Here is a 6000-nt window from a genome sequence, read left to right on the forward strand (position 1 = left end):
GTGTACTTACGTAAGTAAACACATGTATATTTCCTACCTCTGCCCATGGAGAAGCCCCGGGAGCAGCAACACCCCAACAGCCCTGAGAGTGTTTAGCCCCCAGATCTTGCTTTCTAATCCCTCCATTAAGAAGAACCGGGACCCATGGAGAAATGTCTGATCCTGACACTGGGCCCGGAGGGGGCACAGGAAGTCGGACTTGCCCTGCTGTGTTAGGAAGTAAAGACACAGGCCCAGCAAGGCAGCTTATGCTTGTGATCCCAGCACTTTGGGAGGCCGAGGTGGGAAGATCCCTTGGGCCCAGGAGTTTGAGACCAGGTTGGGCAACATAGTAAAACCCCAAGTCCACAAAAAAAAAAACAGAAAAATGAGCCAGGCATGGTGGTGTGCGCCTGTGATTCCAACTACTCAGGGAGGCTGAGGTGGGAAGATCACTTAAGCCCGGGAGGTGGAAATTGCAGTGAGCAGAGATTGTACCACTGCATTCCAGCCTGGGTGACAGAGCGAGCCCCTGTCTCAGCAACAATGATAAAGATAATAAAGGCATGCTCAAGGAATGAGCGGGGTGTGCCATGGGCACAGAGGCCACGTGAGGGGCTCCTGCTGACCAGAAGACACATCTATATCTTAGTGGGGATGGCAAGACTGCACCGTGACCTCAGAGCCAGGGCCTAGATGCCACAGGGAAAGAGTAGACATGCTTCAGAAGGGATGATGTGTGGTAAGTATGTGCTCTCATACACGGAACAATAGATAAACAGGAAATCTGAGAGGCCTTCTTGGAACTAGACTTAGTCAGAAGTCAGCATGGCAGATTAGCATGTAAGATGGAGTTCCTTCAGCCTCCAAGTACTGAAGTCTGGGGAAGGTTTTCCCTCTGGGGAAGGTTTTCCCACTTACTTTGTGTACTGAGCGGGGAGTGTCATGGGTTGCATTTTGTCTCCCCAAATTCATATGTTACCATCCTAACCTCCAGGACCTCAGAATAGGACCTTATTTGGAAACAGCGTTGCTGTAGATGTAGTCAAGATGGGGTTACACTGGCTCAGGTGAGCTCTAATCCTGCATGACATGTGTCCTCACAAAAGGGGGAAATCTGGACACACACACAGGAGATGCCATGTGAAGATGAAGGCAGAAGTTGGGGTGAGGCTTCCTCAAGCCAAGGAACACTGGGGACTGCCAGCCACCCCCAGGAGCCAGAGAAAGGCTGAGAACAGATTCTCCCTCACTGCCTCAGAAGGAACCAGCAGGAGTGCATACCTTTCATTATGGCATCTAAGCTCGGGGTCAGGGGTTCATGGCGCCGGGAGCCACCATCTTGCCTCACCACTGCCGGAGATGCAGACGTGACTTCTGTCCCTAAGCCTCTCAGCTTCCCCAGACTTTTGGGGGAGGTCTGCATACACCTGCCCACTGCACAACAAGATCCAGGAGTAACTTACAGCTGCAGGAAAACCACCTTTAACTTAGTGGGCTGTGCCCCCTGGCAGTGGCACAAGCGTCACCCCGCAATGCTCTTCACCACAGCAGGGGCAATTCCTGCCTCTGTTTGCGGTTTCCCTGTGCTAACCTCCTGGCCCCTCAGAAATAGGCACAGCCCACAGGCCCTCAGCCGTCGGGACCCCAGCTCCACCCGCCCCTCCTCCGAGCTGCCGAGTTGGAATAATTCCCTCTGCTTCCCCACGTTTTCCCAGCCCTGGAGTGGCAGCTACTTCCCGAGGTTGCTACTCCATGGCATCTTAGAGTCCCTCTGCCCTTTCATCCCTCAATGCCAAGCTACCCCTTCTCTACACAGGACTCTCTGTTAGAACCATGGGTGGTTTCTGTGTCCTGAGTGGACGCTGACCAAGAGATGTGATGGGGAAGGGAGTCTGAGTGCAGTGAGTTTGGGACATGCCAGGTTGGGCTCACTGCAGGGAGGACTATCTCTGCAGGGAGGTCAGGGTGTTTACTTTGCTCAGGGTGGCACAGATCTCTAGTGGTGGGGGTGGGCCAAGCACCCCGCATCTCCAGACTTCAGCAGCCACAGGGTCCATTTTTCTGAGAAGACTTTCAGGAGTGATGTTGCAGAGAACATCTTGGAACTCAGGTCAAGAAGACATGGGTCAGATCAGCACCAAACATTCAGCTTGAATCCATTCAGCGTTTTCTGCTTGAGTGGTGAAAGGCCCCCAGCATCTGTAAGCCAGAGAAGCTTCTACAGCTTTCTCTCTGAAGTGAGGAAGCCTGTCCCTGGGGCCACAAGGACCCCATAGAGCTGAATGACTGAACCCAGGCTGGGGTCAGCAGCGTCACAGATGTTTGTTGTGACCCTCGGCCACTTGGAGGCTCCATCTGACAGCTGTGCAAGCCTCGGCCCAGAGCAGAGGGCTGCCTGGAAGAGAGAGGTGAACAGAGAAGGCGTGGAGTCAGAGCTCAGTTCCCAGCTCAGGGCACCTTCTGGGCTGAAGAGGGGAAGGACAAGGTCTGGTTATGGCCGGGTGGCCTCCCTTCTCTGCTTCTCCGAGGAGAGTGGACAGGTTGAGATTTCCAAGAGAAAATGCTTTCGCCAAGAGACAGCTGCTTCCCTGTCAGCCCTGGGCTTCCAGGAAACCTGCACCCGCCAACACCTTTCGCTGTGGCTGATTTCACTGAAGATGTGACCCTCAGCTCTGGATCTGGTGTTCGTTAGCGCAGCCAGCCCTGGACAACTGCTGAGCAGAGCTGGGCCCCCTTCCAGGGACGGCAGAAAATGCTCAAGGCTGCTTTCAAAAGCAAACTCAGGCCCGGCACAGTGGCTCACGCCCGTAAATCCGAGCACTTTGGGAGGCCGAGGCGGGTGGATCACCTGAGGTCAGGAGTTCGAGACCAGCCTGGTCGACGTGGTGAAACCCCGTCTCTACTAAAAATACAAAAATTATCCAGGCGTGGTGGTGTGTGTCTGTAATCTCAGCTACTCAGGAGGCTGAGGCAGAAGAATCTCTTGAACCTGGGAGGCAGAGGTTGCAGTGAGCCGAGATCATGCCATTGCACTCCAGCCTGGGTGACAGAGCAAGACTCTGTATCAAAAAAAGAAAAAAAAAAAAGCAAACTTAAGGTGAGCTGGGCCCCACCCAAGTCCCCACCAGGGCTATGTAACTGTGGGTCTGCGGGTCCCTCTGCCTCAGGCTCAGTCTTCATGACTGTAAAATGGCTGAGTAATTCCTCACCTGTCAGAGGGCAGAGCTAAGCCGGGGAGCACCCGAGAAGGATGCCAGCAGTCTTTAGCTGTGGTCTGTATGTCTTCATGATCTAACAGCTCTGGGAGCAGGAAGCACAGATTTTAAAGATATTTCAAAGAAATGACGAGAAACTACCCAGATGTCTCCCTCTGGTTCCTCCGAGATAACACACAACAGTGAAATCGCTCTGGGCAGAGCGAACCCTGATGCAGGCAGCCGGCTTCACCTCCGTCCTCAACAGCGAGATCACCAACACGCTTCCACACAGGAAGGATTTACTGTTGTTACCGTACACAAACATTACGCTAATCTCAAATCTGGAGCCAAAACCGTGCTCCCACCACCATATGGACGTGATTTTTCCTTGGTTTCCTCCCACGTCTGATCAGCAGATGTAAACCCAAGCGCTTCAGCTCCTAAGGGCGCTCCGGAGTGCCAGAAGGTAAACAAAACCACGTCTACAGATGGTGTGGACCGGGAGGAATGCCACTCTTCTGGGCAGACTCTGGGTCTGGCTCCTCCTGCCTCGATTTCCTCTTTCCTCTGCCTGTTACCCTCCCTACCTCAGGGGTCCCCAGCTCACTTCCCGGTATTCTCTTCTCTCAAGACCCCTCAGTGTCCCTCCACTCTGATCAGCTCCGTATTTCACAATACAGCAGAGACGTCTCCTTCCCTTCCCATTCCTCCCCAAGCCCTTTTGGCTTGAAATGCTTTTACTTCACCAGGCCCGTCCACAGTGTCAGCAGCCGCGAGTGCCTGGCCGTGTGCTCCGGAGGCTGGGCCCAGCATGGAATTAGGTCAGCCTTCAGGCTGGTGCAGGTGAGTGGGAGTGGGAGCCAGGGACTGGTGATCAGAGGGGGACGCCTGCCAAAGACCGTGATGGACAGAGCAGGGGTGGCTGACTTCGCCCAAGGAGGCCAGAGAATCTCCAAGCGGGAGGTGCAGGCTGCCCACGATGAGCAAGATCATTCAGGCCGGGTGGAGGCTCACGCCAGTGATCCCTGCACTTTGGGAGGCCGAGGCGGGTGGATCATGAGGTCAGGAGAGGGAAACCATCCTGGCTAACACGGTGAAACCCCATCTCTACTAAAAATACAAAAAATTGGCCAGGTGTGGTGGCATGTGCCTGTAGTCCCAGCTACTCAAGAGGCTGAGGCAGGAGTCACTTGAACCCAGGAAGCAGAGGTTGCAGGGAGCTGAGATCTCGCCACTGCACTCCAGCCTGGGTGACAGAGTGAGACTCCATATCAAAAAAAAAGAGAGAGATCATTTAATAAAGAGTCAGCACCTTAAGGTGCAGAGAAGTCCCAGCATGGCAGGGAAGGGGCCGTGAGGCTTGGGGGTGTGAGCCAGCCCTGCCCAGCTGCAGGGCACAGCGCAGGTAGGGAGGGGCTTGTGAGAAGAGCTGGAGAGGAGGGAAGGCCTGAGGCGAGGGGCGCGTGCCAGGTTCAGGAACCCACTTGCTGGGCCACCTTGGGCAGATCACTGCACCTCTCTGGGACTCTGCATCTGCACTTCTACAGTGAAGACAGCAAGAGGGCCTCAACAGGCCAGCCGAAGAACACAGTGAGGTAGCAGCCATGGGTGCCACATGGGAAGGGCCCTGGCTCTCTGCTCCCTGCCCCTTCCAGAAAACAGCCTGATGACTGGCCAGCTGAAGGAAGAGAGGGAGGAAGGAGGAAGACGGAGAAAAGGAAGGAAGGCAGACAGGAGAAGGAGGAGGCGATGGAGGGAAGGAGTGAAGAGGGAGGAATTAGTGTTGTTTTTCTGCAGAGACTATAGAGCTGCTTAGACCACCTGAGATGCCCAAACCTGGGCCAGGCTTCTGGGTAAACTACTCCAAAATGTGTCCATTTGGAAAAAAAAGAAAAAAAAAAGACTCTTTACGGAAAACGTCCCTCCAGGTTTCCATGGTAACCCCTACTTCCAGCCAGGATAAGTGAACTCATGCAGGACCCAGCAACTCTGGAGACATCTTCTGAAGCCCAACCTCTGCGAGCAGGGTGATCTTCCAAAGCCGAGATCCCCAGGAGCACGGTGATCTTCTGAGGCTGAGACCCCTGGGAGCACGGTGATCTTCTGAGGCTGAGATCCCTGGGAGCACCGTGATCTTCTGAGGCTGAGACCCCCGGGAGCACAGTGATCTTCTGAGGCTGAGATCCCCGGGAGCACAGTGATCTTCTGAGGCTGAGATCCCCGGGAGCACGGTGATCTTCTGAGGCTGAGACCCCTGGGAGCACGGTGATCTTCCAAAGCCGAGATCCCCGGGAGCACGGTGATCTTCTGAGGCTGAGACCCCCCCGGGAGCACGGTGATCTTCTGAGGCTGAGACCCCTGGGAGCACGGTGATCTTCTGAGGCTGAGACCCCTGGGAGCACGGTGATCTTCTGAGGCTGAGATCCCTGGGAGCACGGTGATCTTCTGAGGCTGAGACCCCCCCGGGAGCACGGTGATCTTCTGAGGCTGAGACCCCCCCGGGAGCACGGTGATCTTCTGAGGCTGAGACCCCCGGGAGCACGGTGATCTTCTGAGGCTGAGACCCCCGGGAGCACGGTGATCTTCTGAGGCTGAGACCCCCGGGAGCACGGTGATCTTCTGAGGCTGAGATCCCCGGGAGCACGGTGATCTTCTGAGGCTGAGACCCCCCCCCGGGAGCACGGTGATCTTCCAAAGCTGAGACCCCTGGGAGGACAACGATCTTCCGAGGCTGAGACCCCCCATGAGCAGGGTGAGCAGGCTCTGCAGCTGTCTCTACAATGGCCCTGGCATTCCTGGAGTAACTCAGGGTGATACGCTT

Source organism: Aotus nancymaae, unplaced genomic scaffold (assembly GCF_030222135.1).
Source record: "Aotus nancymaae isolate 86718 unplaced genomic scaffold, 86718_ANA_hifiasm-v0.15.2.pri h1tg000006l, whole genome shotgun sequence".
In the NCBI taxonomy this organism is placed as follows: Eukaryota; Metazoa; Chordata; class Mammalia; order Primates; family Aotidae; genus Aotus; species Aotus nancymaae.